The sequence below is a fragment of the Pinus tabuliformis genome, chromosome 2_2, assembly GCF_031772625.1.
Source record: "Pinus tabuliformis cultivar Carrire ecotype Pingquan chromosome 2_2, CPIR1, whole genome shotgun sequence".
NCBI lineage: Eukaryota > Viridiplantae > Streptophyta > Pinopsida > Pinales > Pinaceae > Pinus > Pinus tabuliformis.
This window is the reverse complement of record NC_142300.1, coordinates 733,358,070-733,376,885: the sequence shown is the minus strand read 5'-3', so window position 1 is coordinate 733,376,885 and position 18,816 is coordinate 733,358,070. Positions and strand designations below refer to the sequence as shown.

The 18,816-nt window shown below is 38.5% G+C and overlaps 2 pseudogenes; one reads left to right on the top strand and one right to left on the bottom strand.

Moving 5' to 3' along the window:
- Nucleotides 1-1,635: 1,635 nt before the first annotated feature.
- Nucleotides 1,636-4,436, top strand: LOC149194751 (long-chain-alcohol oxidase FAO4A pseudogene; annotated as a pseudogene).
- Nucleotides 4,437-14,083: 9,647 nt separating this feature from the next.
- LOC149194750 (DEAD-box ATP-dependent RNA helicase 24 pseudogene) lies at nt 14,084-15,319 on the bottom strand (annotated as a pseudogene).
- Nucleotides 15,320-18,816: the final 3,497 nt, after the last annotated feature.

Genomic DNA, 18,816 nt, shown 5'->3' with positions numbered 1-18,816 from the left:
GGAAACATGCGCGCTGATTCTTGGGTTTATTGTTGAGCTGGTGAAATTGAAGATGGTGGAACCAAAAGCTGGCAAGGTGGCCGAGCCTGAAGCTCCTGCATCCATGTGTTGACCTGAGTGTAGGGGGGTGGCTCCCATGGAGCTTGCCAGATTGCAGTGGCAGCAATGCCCAGCACTATCCCTTTCAGGTCTGCGCGAGCCCCCTCCTCTGGATGAACCTCGGCGGCTTAGCATCCGCTGTCTGGGTCTCACCATTGTGGGATGAGACTTCCAGCAAACAACCAAGTGAACCAGACTATCAACTGCAAGAGCCAGCCACGTGATGGACCCGTCCGCCTGAGCAGGGACCGCTTCAACGACAGAGAGGCCAGCCGAATGCATCACAACCAACATTCCTTGCTCCAGCCCAGTTTTATTCTCCTCATCCTCACCTACCCTGCTCGGGATCTCATCCGCCATTACTGCTGCCTTGCTCTGGATCGAGTGCACTCTCCGGGCATTTACTGTCCCAGGTCCCTTCGACTTTAACCTACTCTGTCCTCTCCAGCTTCGCGCTTGGGGTGCCACGTGATGGCTGAGGGGCGGCATGTGGCCAGCCCCCAACTCCCGTCCCATCGCCTTAATCACCCGCATCCAGGGAGTTTTAATCATTTATTATTTGTTAATATGTCTCTAATTTTATGTATTTATTTACTGTTTGATTATTTATTGATTTTATTTACTTGATAAATTTATTTAATTTTTAATTAATAAATCCTAATAGATTTGATGAGTTAATGCTATAATATTATCTGTTAATCCTAGATGTAATTTTCATTGATTAATGTTATCAATTGATTATGAGTGAATTAATCACTACTAATTTATGTTTATGATGATGATGATATGAGAATTAATGTTTTTAGAGATGATGATATGAGAATTGATGTTTATGATGATGACGATATGAGAATTGATGTTTTTGGAGATGATATTTGTATTATATATATTAAAATCTTATTTCAAAATTCATATATTTTATTTAAAATTATATTAAAATTCATAAATTACTACAAAAATATTTTTATGGTCTTTTTTAAAATTGAATATTCTTTTATTTTATTTTAAAATATATTTAATTTTAAAATTTTCTTAAAATTATATTATTTTTTATTCATTCTAATAATCATCATTAAAATAACAACTAATGTCAAATATAATAATTTTATAATTACATATAATATTATTAATACTAAAACATTTAATTATAATCAAACACAACCATAGAAAAGAAACCCTATAACCGTGGGCTTTGAAAACGAATTATATCCAAAATTTAATCAATTTAATTAGCGACATCAGCCTCGTTTTTTCCATCAGTGTTTATCTCACCCAGTTTTAAAATATTTTTAAGTAGGGCACTGGTCCCAGCTAATTTTGGGGAGTGTTGAATTATATGAATCATTTTCGGGAGCGTTGAATTTATATAAATTGTAAATTTTGGGAATATTTTAAGATTGGATAGTTAAAAGAGATGTCAATTTTCACGCTTTTAATAATTAAATCCTTATATATTCGTCACTCTACAATATCCAGTTGTTCCACCATAAAATAATTTAGTGAAGTTTATCATAATAGCCTCGCTCGAATAAAAATATGCAGGCGTGGCTCGATTTCCTTATTAAAGTAAGAAAGCACGCCCACAGGGTAACCATTGTACTCTCCGTCTCCGAGAAGGAAAATCATTTCAATTTTGTGAAGGTTTCTGTTTCTGAGGGTACAGGAGAAATGGAATTTCTAAACGGTTTTAGTTCATGTGAAATTGAAAGCCTTGGGGCCCTCTCGACAACCTTTTTCCCTTCGCTGCCCTTGGAAGCAAGTGGCTTTGTACTCGCTGACCAGGGCAGGATGGAAGTTTATGAATTTTATCGGGCTTCGGGCAGCCCTTCAGAGGTGAGGTGTGATTCGTTGATCTTAAATCGGGTTGTATTTTTTCAGTTTGTATGATAATTAGCCATTTTAATCTTGATTACGGATTCAGAAGATATTTCGAAATCAGACAAAAAGGAGTAAGGTAAATTCCAATACATTTGAAATATTCTTGAAATCGTAATTAAGTTTAGCGATGGTAATTCATCCTTATAGAAAGTTCTTGATTATTGACTGGTTTGGGAAATTAATGAGGATTGAAGCCTTGGGATATTTTTAAATGGAGCAAAATTCGTATATAAACATATTTCCACTGAAACATGAAAATTAGATTCGAATGTCACTGTAATAATATCCGAAATTTCTAACTGATTCTGATTCGATATGTGTTTGTGACCTGAAAGAAACATCAAATATTTCTGGCAGGTTGGAGGAACGATGAAAGAAATATTCAAACCTGCAGAATTGCATATGATGAAGAAAATACTGTGGTTGCTCTCCACACCTCTGGGAACGTTCTTACTAGCAGGCAAGATGGCGTTGGCGAGAGAATTTCCGTTTGTAAAGAGATTTGGAGATTTGAGTTTACAGGCACGGGAGCAAGTTCTTCAGAGCTGGTCTACAAGTTCCATTTCCTTCTTCAGGGCCATTTTCAAAGCGTTCAAGCTCAGCGTTGCGTGGAACCATTTCACCACGGTAAGATCCCGCATTCTTTATATCTGGATAAATTAGCCCAGGCCTTCCAGGATTTTTCATTGCTTTGCTCACACTGCACAGGTGAACGAGAGAGGACATAATCCTTTCTGGAAAGCCATCGGATATTGTGGACCTGATCCACTAGCAATGAGCGCCACACTCACCCCCAAGCCGCTGGAAAACTCAGTATTAGATGTGTCTGTCCTCTCAAAAGAAGATCTGTACATGACACTCAAGAATCGGGCATTCAATTTAACAAGGGAATCATCTATAGCCAACGCAGCAGGTATAAATTCAAGTGACCTTGTCTTGCAATGCGACGTAGTTATTGTCGGTTCCGGGTCCGGAGGAGGAGTAGCGGCGGCGGTGTTGGCAAAAGCGGGATTCAAAGTAATAATTCTGGAGAAAGGGGATTACATGGCCCGGCATGAGTTGTCGCTTCTCGAACGAGAAGCCGTTAAAAATCTCTACGAAGGAGGAGGCATGCTTACAACTGATGACCAGGGGATGACATTACTGGCCGGATCCACCATAAACTGGTCTGTTTCGTTCCGAACTCCAGAACACGTTCTCCGCGAGTGGAATGAAGTCCTCAATCTTCCATTATTCGGTAGCAAGAGATACCGGGATGCCATGGATGAGGTCTGCAAGCGATTGGGGGTACAAGAGGAAATTAACAATGAAAATTTCCAGAACGCAGTACTGCGAGCAGGCTGCGAAAAGTTGCGACACCATGTGGCAAACATCCCTATAAACGCAACGTCCGACCACTATTGCGGCTGGTGCAACTTCGGCTGCAGAAGGGGCATGAAACAAGGGACTTCCGAAACGTGGCTGGTAGACGCTGCGCAGGCCGGGGCCGTTATCCTCACCGGGTGCCACGCGCAACAAATTTTGCACAGCGATCGCACACGCGGGAAGTCTAGAAAAGCAATCGGAGTTGTAGCGAAAATCGCGGGTAACGGAGATAGGCGTTTAATCATGAAGTCCAGAGCCACGGTGGTGGCCTGTGGGTCGTTACAAACCCCTCAGTTGCTGCAGAGAAGCGGACTGACGAATCCACACATTGGCAAGAACCTGCACTTGCACCCTGTTCAAATGGTGTGGGGATATTTTCCCCGAGGAATGGCCGCCGATGGAAGTTGTTTTGAGGGAGCGATAATGACTGCTTTTTCGAACGAAGCTGCTAATTGGCAAACGTCAGGTTATGGGGCTCTCATCGAGACCCCTATCCTGCACCCGGGCACATTCGCTGCTGTAATGCCCTGGAATTCTGGCTCGAGCTATAAAGAAAGAATGGTGAAATACTCTCGAACATGTAGTCTAGCCGTTCTTGTTCGCGACAGCGGCGGCGGAACTGTGGGAACGAAGAGCGACGGGAGTCTCAACATTCATTACAAATTGAGAAACGACGATGCGATGAGCGCGAAGGCGGGCGTTGAAAAGGCGTTGTGCGTGCTCGTCGCTGCGGGGGCTGCGGAGGTCGGCAGCCACCATGAGCAACTGGAGAGCTTAAGGTAAACGGGAATGATTCAGATTTTGAGGATTATGTGAAGCGAGTTGTAAATAAAGATGGAGCGCCGTTCTATTCGGCGCATCAGATGGGGAGCTGTAGAATGAGTGAGAAGGAAGGAGAGGGTGTAGTTGATGAAATGTGCGAGAGCTGGGAGATGGAGGGACTTTATTTGGGAGATGGGAGTGTTTTTCCCACTGCCAGTGGTGCCAACCCTATGATTACAATTCAGTCAATCGCCTTCTGCACTGCCCAAAACGTTGTGAATTACCTAAACAATGAAACCCCGGGAAAACAGCCTGAAATTTTCGTGAGCTAGGTTATACTTGTGAGCAGGCCTAGAATTTCAAATATCTTTTGCCTGTAAAATGAAAATTTGGAGACGGGTGTTTGTTTTCCATGCATGTCCATTTAAGTTTTCATTAAATTTACGACCGTCAATTTTTTTTGGTGTTACATATTAAAAAATTAGCATGCACTTTGACATTCTCGTAGTGAAAGAAATTTTCCATCATGGCCACGAGAACACCAAATTTCTTCCTGTTTAGCAATTTGTGTCTCATGCTCATCGTTACAGTCCCGAGCCCAGTGTTAAGTTGCAACAGCTACATCCATGAGTCTAAGCTCGTCTATCACGCTTACTGAGAGCTGCTCTGACAATGGTATTGCTAACAGTGGTAATAAAATTATCCTTTCAGTGGCGTTATTACTTTGTTTGGTATTATTATAATTAGAATAATTAGTTTGTTTGGTATTATTATTGCAGTTAAATTGGAATACTATTTTAATTAGTTTGTTTGGTATTATTATTGCAATTACTTTGTTTGGGTATTATTATTGCACTTGGGGCTTCTGCGCACTCGTTCATTTGCAGCAAAACTCTATGCTGGGAATGTGGGAGCTGCTAGTTCCGATCTCTACGGGTGGCGTCGGGTGTAGCATATTGGGTGCTTTGGCATGTTTGCAGTTGTTTGAGATGTACGCAAAAACCATAGAGAGAACATTTTCATATATGATCTTTTGAGAGAGTTGGTAGTAATAATATTTTATAATCAATTAATTTTCAATTCAATAAAAATCCCATAATTGCATTCAAATGGTCTTTGTTGTGATGGTTCATATTGAATATATATATTTTTTGAATCTGGTATTTACGAAAATACAGAAGTTTCAAAAAGAAATCATATACTTCTGTAGATTGAGTCATTTAATAGGATAGTTGATCCCAGTCGAGGAAACTTATTTCTTCCAGTTTATACAGAGTGGCAGGTTGAGAGTCAGGCCTGCAGCTGGGCAGAGTTAAAGAAGAATCTAGCTGGGCAGAGTTAAAGAAGAGTCTATGTGGAATAAGAATTAATGAAAGACTATCTTTTTGTTTTTTAACACTGTTACTTAATACTATTCTAAGCATCCAGAAAAATCCAGCTTGGACAGCATCCACAGTTCCACGGATTCATTCAAACGCTTTATTTATTTGAATTCCCATAATACCAATGGGGAAATACCACGAAAAAGCCACCACCCTTTCACCAATTCATGAGCAATTAGAATTTTAATCCCATCATTAGATTCCCTCCCTTCCATTTAATGTTTTTCCCCTCATTATTTAATGCTATCCCTACGTTTTTCCGGGCTTTGTTTTTCAAAATATTTATCCCAATCACATCTAAACTTTACCCCTTCCAAAAATTACAACTATCACGAAAGACAGGATGTGCGCCACATGTCGGAATGCAAATTAACACTCATGAGTCAAAATATGCAATTCATGACAGATGTATTCGAGGAATTTTACAGGAAAAAACTAGTGTGCAACCATAAAAATTTAAATGAGAGTCATGAACGCGCACGCATGTTGTCAAAGATAAAGCAAAATTGCGGTTTTCAATTTACGTCAAAGATGAAGGGCATGGTTGAAAGTATCTGTTAGGAAGAAATCAAACATGTGTATGTACTTGAAACATATGTATGTGGAAAGTACCAGATTGTTTTAAACCATCCGATAATTTGTTGGATATTTTTGGTAATTTCAAAGACAAATTAACTGAACAAAAAGCAATGCTCTGTTTCTGCCATAAAAGTTTCTGCGCAAAGCAGAGTTTTTCTTCACCCAAAAAAAATTAATTCATCAATATGACTCTCTGTTACAAAAAAAAGGGTCTTCCTTTTAACTGAGGGATTACAAAACTGCTGTTACAAAAGAGTCTTCCTCACACAAATGGATTCACCAACACTGCTTCAAATGCAGTTCCTCAAACAACAAAATGGTCTTCCTCACATAGAGGGATTCACAAAAATGTGAGGATTCACAAAAATGTCTTCCTCACATAGAGGGATTCTCCAAGAGATTATGCTGAAGAGCATCTTCCTTTTCACGAGAGGGATTCACCAGTCTATCCTGAAAAGCATCTTCCTCTTGACAGAGGGATTCACCAAAGATAATAGATCTTCCTCTTAACAGAGGGATTCACGGGACTCTGCTGAGAAGCACCTTCCTCTTTTAACAAAGGGATTCACCAAAAACTTTCACAAAAATTACTCTGCCTCTTTTACAAATAATTTTACACTGCTGTGTAAAATTTTCATTCACTGCTATGTGAAAAACTTTTACATTTACTGCTGTAAAATAAAAAATTTCTTACACAATCTGATTACATTCGACATAGCTCTTTTCACTGCTGTGTGAAAAAGAAAACTTACTTTTACTGCTGTAGAATACATTCCAATAACAAAACAAAAAAAACTTTATTCACCCTTTTCGCGCTTCTCAAGCATTACACATCCACCAATAAAATTCTATTATATGCATTGTCTGCACTTTTCAAAATTGCCTTCTCTGGAAAAATTAACCGTAGCTCTGGTTTCATTTTCTTTGCATTGTTGTGCTCCCCTATTTTTCTTCTTCGCTGCTGGGCCACACCATACATTTCATTTATATGCATTTCAATGCATATGCTCCACAAAAATCTGGTTTTTCATTTGTTGCCGCGAACCCTCCTTTTCATCCTTGCTCTAGTTTCGTTTCATTCGTTGTGCAATGAACCCTCGCTCTGGTTTCATTTTTTTTTTTTTTTTTTTGCACTTCATTACACAAGATCGCATTGCTGTGCATCTCATGGTTTTTATTCGCTGCTGCGAACATTATCTTTCATCCGGTGTTACAAAAAACTCATATGCAAATGAGCACACACAAAACATATACCAAAAACGAGGAGGGTTTTAATTATCCATTGACTTGCCCATACCAATCTTTAATTCACGATACATCCGTGCAAACAAAAATTAAAACACTTACCAACTTTTTCTTACAATTTACGAAAGTCCATTAATTACATTAACTCCTTCACGTGCGCAGTCAGGCAATAAAGTTCAGGCAGGTTGACAAAGATCCATGTCCGTTGACTTGATCGGACGCATTTCGGATCCTACAGCCACACAACCCAAACGAACTTTAATGCCCGGGAGATTGGTGGTTTAAGGTTCGTACAGTGGACGCGTGGCTGGAGCTGATTGTGTCGGAGGCCTCCAGGGAAAAACAGCCTTTGGCAAAAGGCGGTGCGATATGAGGCAGTGGTTTTACGGAGCTGTTTTCCTGCTGCACGGGCAACTGACTGTGCTGCCGTCGCTTTCCAACTGTCGGCGTCCACCAATACTGCACGCAGTTGGAATTAATATTCCAACACTCCCCTTTAATTTCAACTGCTGGGCGTTCAGACATACCCAAACACTTCCTCAAGAATTCATAACTTTTCTGCCTATTCGTATCAGCTTTCCTTTCATCGCTTTCACTGCTTTGCTCAGGCGCTGCAATCATGTTTCCCTTTCTTTTACTTCTTCGCACTGCTGTGCGTTTCATCACTGCCAAAAAAAAATTTCCTTCTGCTGCATATTACACTCACTCTGCTGTGTGTTTCATTTCACTGCATTCTCAAACACTGGGCATTTACGCTCTACTGCGTTTTGCCCTCTTCTCATTACCACAAAAAAACATTTTCACTTCTGCACACTGCTGCGTGTTTTTTTTTCTTCCTTTTGTTTTCAAAATGGACAATAACCAAAAACTTCATTGCACTTACATTCGCACTGCTGTGCGTAAAAACATTTATTTTCATCGCGCTGCTGCACTTCATATTTCAACGCTACCCCTTTTCTTCTCCGCACTTCTGTGCATATTGCATTGCATATGTGATAAAAAAAACAAAGCAAAAACATTATATTTTTCAACACCGTTGCGTATTACATTTCAGAGGGATTAACAAAAAGATTTGATTTGCGCTCTGCTGCGCTGCAATACATCCTGCACGCAATCTCCATGCCCTGCAGACTTTTCTTCTCTGCTTTTATGGCAAATTTATTTCCATATCTCTCCCCTATAAGAAGATTTTCATCAAAGAATGACTGTTAATTTAGTTTAGCAATTATGATTAAAAATTACAAGCTCCCCTTAACTATATGCATTGTCTTCTTTCAGCAAATTTTTCTCAAAAGAAACTCAAATTAGCTGGGAAGCTTGAAAGACTTTCAGACTGTGTTTCCTTCCTTCTCCATACTTGTGTAACTTTCTTCTTTCGCATGGGTCTAGCTTGTGTAAGAGCCCATGTTAAGTTACAATCACGTGCCATATGCCCAATGTTATGACACTTGAAACATTCTACATTGTTCATGAATAAGATTTTATGATTTCTTCCTGTAAAATTGTTTCTTGGAGGTTGTCGGATACCATAACATCTATCTCTATGAAATGCTCTACAGTCTTTTGCCATATGACCAAAGTTTGAACAAGAATAACAATAACCAAAAAATGAACTTTGGTACCTGGGAGATGGAGGTTTCCTTTACGTACTTCTGAAGGCTTTCTGCCTTGAGATCCTTTGATGATAACCATTGCCTCTTGCCTCTTTGACATTATCAACATTTCTTCTTGGCGCTGGTTTTCTACTTGGAGTAGGATTTCTTCTATTGTAGCCTTGATCTTTCTCCTTGCCTTTGCTGGAACTAGGAGCATCACAATCTCTTTCTGCCTTCTTCACATCTCCTTTGCTTAAAGCATTTTCATTCTTGATTGAGGGTTCACCTACATACCCGGGTCCTGATTTATCAGATGGAGATCTATGATAGCTAAGCATGTCATCCAAGGCTTGAGAGCTCTTCATGATTTTGTTCATCCCTTCAACCTTTTTTCTGAGGAGGACAATCTCTTCTTCCAATCTTTCACACTCATTATTCTTCTTTGCAAGTTGTTCCTCAGTTTCTTCCTTGCTACGCTTCAGCTGCTACTATCTTAAGGGAGATGATATCTGACTTCATTTTGGAGATTTCTTCATTCTTTGCTTGACTGCTCTCCATTTTCTTCTCAGCTTCTTGTGCTTGTTTCCTGGCTTCTTGTAATTCAGACTTAAGGGAGGAGACCTCTACCTTGTACTGACCAATCTCTTCTACAAGTTTTTTCACTCTCTTGTGCCTTTGTTCAAGTTGACTTGACAAGGTATCTTCCTGCTTCTTTGCTTTATTCAATTGATTTGTCATGGATATGACTTCTTCATGATGCTTCCTTTTGCTTTGATCAAGTTCCTTCTTAAGCTTGGCGAGCTCTTCATCCCTTTCTTGTACTTGAAGCTTGATGAGGTCAACCTTCTCATTTTCAGCTTCTATGATGGGTTCAGAATTTCCTTCTTGACTGATGGTCATGGTCAGTGCTCCTTTTGCGTGAAGGTCATGAAGTCTGTCCCATATATCCTTTGCTGATGAATATTTTCCTAGATTCTTCTTTACAGAATCAGGCAGTCCATCCAAGATTGTCTTTGCTTCTTTTGCATTGAACTCCTTGGATTCTCTGTCCATCTTGCTATCATCAATCACTGATTCCCAAATTTCAATCCCTTCAGTCTGTAAGAAAGTCCTCATTTTTATTTCCCATATATCAAAGTTCCCATCAAACCTTGGAGCCTCAAATAAAATGTTTTCAAATAGATTGTCTTCTATTTTAGTAAAGGAGGGAGACACAACCTTAGGAGGATTGGAGGCTTTCTTCCTTGACCTTGCCATTCTTAACTATGTTTAAAATCCCTGACTGTATTTTTAAAATACTGACTGTTTCTTCAACAGCTACACAAAAAAAACTTTGAGAAATACCTGAATCTTTTGCCTGAGACTTCACTTTGCTGGAGAAGATTTACTGCTGCAACAAAAAAACTCCTCCTTTCAGCTTCTTTAACACCTTTAAAGAGCCTAAACCTGCTCTGATACCATGTTGAATATTTCTGGTAATTTCAAACACAAATTAACTGAACACAGAGCAATGCTCTGTTTCTGCCACAGGATCTTTTGCACAGGGAAGCCAAATAAAAGTTTCTGAGCAAAGCAGAGTTTTTCTTCACCCAAAAAAAAATTCATTCATCAATATGACTGCCTGTTACAAAAAAAAAGGGTCTTCCTCTTAACTGAGGGATTACAAAACTGCTGTTACAAAAGAGTCTTCCTCACACAGAGGGATTCACCAACACTGCTTCAAATGCAGTTCCACAAACAACAAAAGAGTCTTCCTCACACAGAGGGATTCTCCAAGAGATTATGCTGAAGAGCATCTTCCTCTTCACCAGAGGGATTCACCAGTCTATGCTGAAAAGCATCTTCCTCTTGACAGAGGGATTCACCAAAGATAACAGATCTTCCTCTTAGCAGAGGGATTCACCGGAGACTGTGCTGAGAAGCACCTTCCTCTTTTAACAGAGGGATTCACCAAAAACTTTCACAAAAATTACTCTGCCTCTTTTACAAATAATTTTACACTGCTGTGTAAAATTTTCATTCACTACTATGTGAAAAACTTTTACATTTACTGCTGTAAAATAAAAATTTTCTTACACAATCTGATTACATTCGCACTGCATTTCAAACTCCCAACAAAACAAAATTTACATAGCTCTTTTCACTGCTGTGTGAAAAAGAAAACTTACTTTTACTGCTGTAGAATACATTCCAATAACAAAACAAAAAAAACTTGATTCACCCTTTTCACGCTTCTCAAGCATTACACATCCACCAATAAAATTTTATATGCATTGTCTGCACTTTTCAAAATTGCCTTCTCTGGAAAAATTAACCCTAGCTCTGGTTTCATTTTCTTCGCACTGTTGTGCTCCCCTGTTTTTCTTCTTCGCTGCTGGGCCACACCATACATTTCATTTCTATGCATTTCAATGCATATGCTCCACAAAAATCTTTATTCCCACTGCTGTGCGTTTCTGGTTTTTCATTTGCTGCCGCGAACCCTCCTTTTCATCCCTGCTCTAGTTTCATTTCATTCGTTGTGCAATGAACCCTCGCTCTGGTTTCATTTTTTTATTTTTTTTTTTGCACTTCATTACACAAGATCGCACTGCTGTGCATCTCATGGTTTTTATTCGCTGCTGCGAACATTATCTTTCATCCGGTGTTACAAAAAACTCATATGCAAATGAGCACACACAAAACATATACCAAAAACGAGGAGGGTTTTAATTATCCGTTGACTTGCCCATACCAATCTTTAATTCGCCATACATCCGTGCAAACAAAAATTAAAACACTTACCAACTTTTTCTTACAATTTACGAAACTCCATTAATTACATTAACTCCTTCACGTGCGCGGTCAGGCAATAAAGTTCAGGCAGGTTGACAAAGATCCATGTCCGTTGACTTGATCGAACACATTTCAGATCCTACAGCCACACAACCCAAACGAACTTTAATGCCCGGGAGATTGGTGGTTTAAGGTTCATACAATGGATGCGTGGCTGGAGCTGATTGTGTCGGAGGTCTCAAGGGAAAAACAACCTTTGGCAAAAGGCGGTGCGATATGAGGCAGTGGTTTTACAGAGTTGTTTTCCTGCTGCACGGGCAACTGACTGTGCTGCCGTCGCTTTCCAACTGTCGGCGTCCACCAATACTGCACGCAGTTGGAATTAATATTCCAACATAACTCAAATCCAGGCTTGCTCGCAAGTTCCAATCCAACACTTTCAATCCACCAGGGAGGACAGAGTGGCATGTCCAGAACTCAGATTACACTTGATTTGTTGCGAGGCTGCAAAAGTTAGATTTTACACTAAGGTAACGAACATCAGATACAGCAAAATTACAATACAAACCCACGGTCACCAATTTAGCATTCAACATATAATAGCGACGTTCAGCGTGATTCGTGAATCTAGATCTGAAATAGGTAAACCGTAAGATTGCAATTTCCACATCTCACCATTGGAATAGGTAAATCATAAGATTGTAATTTCCACATCTCATCATATTAAATTTGCATATCATTCGTATAGGGCGAGCCGCTGATGATAGCTAGAGAGTTACTTCTATTAATGGGAAGTACTAAGGTGGTAGGCAATGGGACGGTGGAAAATTTAAATAGCTTTTAAGTTCAAACTGTGTTATGTACGAAATAGGGTATTATATATTTTTATGTTTTACTTCTCGAATTAGGGTTGGAGAGGTATACCACACGTAGAACATTTTTCCCCTCTCGTCAAATACATTCTGAAATAAAAAATACGTCCCATAATTCCAGGCCTGGTTGGGAGTTGTGTTTATTCAGTTGATATCACTAACATCACAAATTTGAAAAAAGGGGGCCAAGTTTTTAATACAATGCAAAACGCCTGGAAAACAGTTTGAATTTCTTATGAGCTACGTTCTACTTGGGAGTTGTGTTTATTCCCTGGATATCTCTAACGTCACAAGTTTGAAAAAAGGGTCAAAGTTTTTAATACAATGTTCGTGTTGTTTAAGGGGCTTCATAGTTTGTTTTTTTGTTTAAGTGGTAAAATTTATTTATGGTAGAAGTTATGTTTCTATATGTTGTTGCTAATTCTTATGATGAGTCTTTAGGAATCATTTTAAAAGTAGTTGTTTCTCTATGTGTGTGAGTTGTTTATGAGTCATAGATCCACCTTTTTCAAATTTTATCATCTAGAATTCGGTGATCTAATTCTTATATATGTAATTGTCTTATGTGATCAATAAACAGAAGATGTGATTTGTTGTGTGTATAATCTCTCTTAGCTCTCTTCTATTTTTCTAATATTGTAACAGAGCTCATACTCAGTCAACTACACCAAGGGAGGGCCAAGAATATGTGAGTAATTCTCAGTGTTATTGTTTTTGTACATATTAGTATAACTATCTGAGTTTAGAACAATGTAAACTTTGAAACGGGAACTATAAACTCAAAACGGGAACTCTGGCCCAAAAACCCCAAAAAAACATCAAAAACAGTGCTAAAAACGAAAAGTGTGTATACTGGAACGATGTTTTTTTTTTTAGGTGCCAATTTTGAACGTGTTTTAAAAATGGCGGTGACTACAAAATTTACTACGAAATTTTCGTGCAAAATATAGCTTCAAAACGAAAGTGATGCTATTGGAATAACGTTTTTTTTTTTTAGGGTCAATTTTCAAACTTTTTAAAAAATGCTAATAAAACCAATTTTTTATGTCTCAAACAAAGTTAATTTTTAAGGAAAAAACACATTAATGTTTCTGGTAGAATATCATTTTTCTTTCCTATGTATAAATTTAACATGTTTTCAACCACACCATGCTAGATACAAAAGAAATTGAAATTATTTCAACCATAAAATTAAAAAACCATGACATTATGAACAAAGTATATCACTCAATGAAATCAAAAGTCTTTATTTGTATACTGAATAAAACAGACATTATATCTCTAATTTGATATTGCATTGTAGATATTTAAACAATAAAATTTATCATACTTAAGACATAATCCAACAACATAAAAATGCTTAAAGTGGGCAAACTGTTAAAGTGGGCAAATCCAAATGAGAAATGTGAATTGCATGTTTTTGTCACCAAACAAAAAGCTCACAGTGAACTGTTTTAATGAATCTGTAGTTCAAATGTTAACCAATGAACTTAATAACTCCACAACAAAATCACGCAAAATCAAATTGCATTCATCTAACCTTCATTGCCAGATCCATTAGCTCCTCGGAGACATTTTGACCAGCAGCAACCAAACTGTTCACAAGCTCCCCTGCAAAGCGTGCTTCCTTTTCTGTAACAAGGGTGTAAGCTATGCCTTCTTTGTCCCCTGCCCGCCCCGTCCTTCCAATACGATGAACATGCATATCTATGTCTCTGGCAACATCAAATTTTACAACAGATTTGATTGACTTAATATCAAGACCACGAGCCGCAACATCTGTTGCAATAAGAACATGGTAAATCCCTGACTTGAACTTTTGTATAACCTCCATACGAGAAGCCTAATGCTTATCTCCATGAAGGGCTGCAACTTTGAAACCGCCTTGAATCAACTGATGTTCAATCTCATCAACCTTTGATTTTGTTGAACCAAAAACTAGAACATCTCCATTATCAATCATTTCAGAAAGTTTGCTCAGAAGCCAAGGCATTTTCTCTGCATCTGAAGGAATTAGATGGACGATTTGTGTGATGTCCTCATTTGCCCTTCCTATTTCCCCTACAGTGACTCGTACAGGTTCTGACAGAATTTCCCTTGCCAAGCGCTCCACTCTCCTAGGCATAGTTGCAGAAAAGAGCAGCGTCTGACGATCAGGCTGTATCTGACCGACAATAGATCTGATTTGAGGCTCAAACCCCAGGTCAAACATCCTATCTGGCTCATCAAGCACTAGGAAAGTTTCTCTCAGCATTGTTAATGCCTTCATCTTCAACATGTCAATCAACCTTCCTGGAGTAGCAACCACTAGCTCACAACCGGCCTTTAGTTCTTTGAACTGTTCGAGTTTTGACATGCCTCCAAAAACACCAGAAACGCGGATTCCATGAGGTTTCACAAACTTCTTTGCTTCAAGACAGATTTGCTGAGCCAATTCTCTTGTAGGTGCACAAATAACACCAATTGGGCCTTCTCCTTTGGCGAGCTCTGGCTGATCCATTATATGCACAATCATTGGCAGAATAAATGCAGTAGTTTTTCCTGAACCAGTCTTGGCTATTCCTATAATATTACATCCAGATAGTGCAATTGGCAGAGCCTGGCACTGTATAGGGGTTGGGTTCTCGTAACCCTGTTTAACAATGGCATTCATCAATGTAGAAGAAAAGTCATAATCTTCAAATTTCTTGATTGGCCTTCTTACATCATATCCAGAAACTTTGATTCCGAGACTTTGCCTGTATGCAGTAACTTCCTGATAGCTCATACCTGAATCCACATAACACCAAATACAAGCGAAGGGGCATAAGTTAATTGGGAATAAAATGAAACAAAACTCTCTGACTCAATTAAAAATACAAGAAACTAATAAAGTTTGAGAAAACCAAGTCCATCCCACAGATAGAGCAATCTCTAAAGGGCTTGGATAAATGAGAAATGATAATTGATTGGAGTGAATTTTACTTGATTCTTATTTAGCCCTAGAAAATAAAGTTTATTGAGGGGATAATAATCTGATTATATGTGATATGGATAATTCTGTGGCTCTCTCAAACGACTAGGGCAGAAGGCTAATCAGCCTACAGAGACAGATGGAACTTGGGTAATTAATCTGTGTGGGGTATTTTCTTCCTTTTTCTCATATTTCCACTTTATAACATCAGAATCATTAGATCACTTTATAACACTACAGAATCAACTAAACTGAAATTTTGTTAATGATTAGAATTGATATGAAACCCAATTTAATAAGAATCAACCCTCTCAAGCATCTTTTTCTCCTTCAAATATTCAGAGAATTCAATGATCTACTCAGAGATAGGTGCAAACCACACCTATTTGGAAATGTCCTCGGTCAAATTTGCTGAGATTTGGCAGATTTTGCCATAGTTGTCGTGTTCAATCATAATTCGCGGCCAACATATTCATTCAAACTTTCTTTTAAGATTTCATGTATTTTTAACCTTAGTATTTGTTGAGCCTGCATCCTCTTACTCTTTGGCTTTGCTGAGTCGTTCTCAAATCTGAGCTATCTGGGTTGTTCCCAAATCTGGTATATCTGAGTTGTTCCCAAGTCTAAGCCATGTGACATTGCCCCGCTTTCTATTAGATCTGGACATGTAATTTTGTCTGATAAATTGCAACTCAAGCATAATCCAACCCAAACTTATTTACAACCAACTTATTCTATATCCTTTTGTGAACACCAGTATCGTATCCACCAGAGCATAAATCTTCAAAAGTTGCAACAGTGATCGGACCAATTTTGCAGCAGGAAGGCAAGTAATATACTACATGAAGGAATGAAATTCCATTTGTAGATAATCAGAGATGTACTGTACTATGTGAATAGCTCAATAATGTGGCAATGAAATACTGCTTCTGGAGATACAGTGCAATATGTGACATATGGGATATTGTAGGAACGAAGTTCTGCTTCTAGAGATTTCCTGCATATTATAGGTAAGCAGTTTTGATGGTGGCGATTTACTTCAAGATGTGATATAACATTCTGTAAGAATAAAGTTCTTTCGGTGAGGATATTCTCCATATTGTAGGAATGAAGTTCTCTTTGTAGGAATGTACTGCAATATGTAATATGCTTCGTGTTGAAGGGTAATTTTTCTTTGTTGAAACAAATTTAACAGTCCGCCTCCCCCTCCGCCCGCGCAGGGCCACCCCCGGGCCGCCCCGCCCCGCCCGACCGGCGGCGGGTCGATTCTGGGGAATCGACCCGCCGCCGGTCGGGCAGGGCGGGGCGGCCCGGGGGTGGCGCTGCGCCCGTGCACTTGAACTCTCGTCAATATTACGGTACAACGTGAGTTCATTTTTATTCAAAACATCATCACTATATATTAATTTTGATATAAATATAAAATAAACTATTCAATTTTATAGCAGATATATCTTTAGTTTATTAATATATTTACATTGATCTTTAATATAATTAAATTTCCGTAACTATAAACTTTTAAATTAACAACCTTCATACTTCACATAAAACTCAACAAAACATCCTACTATCATTAATATAATAAATCTAGTTTAGTCTATTGTAATTTGAGTTTTGAATAATCTATATATTGAAAAACAGTCATTTTGAAAATTAATTAAAATTTTAAATTAATAATAATAAAAAATTATTATTTTCGTTTGTAATATGTAATTACATTGCTGCATTATGATTTTATAAAAAGTTTATATTTATGTTAAGATTCAATTTAATATTAAATTTAAAATTCAGTAAATTTTTTTAAATACACCTTCTTCTTTTTTAATTTTTCAATTTAAAAAGGTTTTGTTTCTATGATTTTTTTCTGTTAAAAATATAAATATGAAAAGAATTATATTTATTTTTTGTACTGCAATATGTAATATGCTTCGTGTTGAAGGGTAATTTTTCTTCGTTGAAACAAATTTAACAGTCCGCCTCCCCCTCCGCCTCCCCCTCCGCCCGCGCAGGGCCACCCCCGGGCCGCCCCGCCCCGCCCGAAAAAAACACAAGAAAAAAAACAAGCGCAGGGCCACCCCCGGGCCGCCCCGCCCCGCCCGACCGGCGGCGGGTCGATTCCCGGAATCGACCCGCCGCCGGTCGGGCGGGGCGGGGCGGCCGGGGGTGGCCCTGCGCTTGTTTTTTTTCCACATGTATATGATGCATGCCGGGTTATACCACTGTACAGCAATTCTTATTTCTATGCCAATCCAGACTTGGATTTCTACTCGACCGCCTGGGATATTGTGATCGATTTTGGAGCACTACTTCTTGCGTTGATTGTATTTCTACAACAAAGGTTTGGAGGTAGGTGTATTGCTCCTAGCAAATTCAAAAAATTCCTATAGTTGATTGGAGATATCTGGCGCAATGCTATTCAAGGAATTAAGATACTAGGGTTTTGCTCTATGTGATCTATAAGACCAAGTGCAATGGACCGGTGATATTTAATGATTATTTTCAAATTCCAGCTACAGTATGACCTCATACATCTCTTGTAATTCTGTTTGAATAGCTTCTCTTAGTCGATATGCAAAAGCCTTGCTGAAAACATAGGACTGGCTCCTATTATTAGTCAAAATAAATGCAGTGCAGAAGTAAAAAAAATTCTGCAACACATTATGTATAAGCCTTGGTCTCTTAATGGTCTGCTTGATCCATCATTCTTGTTAATTGGAGAGCAACACATTACGTATAAACATTGTTGTATTAATCATTCTTGATAATTAAAGAGCAACTGTTAGTTTTCAAATTCGCATCAAGCCTTCTTTTCCTCTTCTTTAAAACACGCATTTACCTGTCCTCCAATGAATGGCGTATGAGAAATGTAGTTCTGAGATGTAAGAGAGTAGAAATCCTCCAATAAACTGAATTGTCTTCAAGTGGTTTAGGGTTGATCTTCACAAATTAACAAATTAACTTCCTCCTTTTAGATAAACTAAATGCGTACTTGTTCAATGACATGTTGTCCTCTGGAATAGAAAGAAATTTTGGATATTGCAGCTTTCATATACATAATTGGACTCTTTTTAATTTGACATCTCCGACTTTCTCATGCAATGCAATATGGAACTAGGTAGATGTCCATCCATTTATTCTGAGCGATTTTTATATTTTTAAAAGCTTCAGACTTCAGTTAGTATTCCGTCCTTTACTTTTATATTCTCGCATTCCGGAAATTCTTAAAAACGCCTTGAAATAACTTTATTCATACATAGTATATCCAAATTGGTCGGTCAGAGGATAATACATAGTATATCCAAATTGGCCCG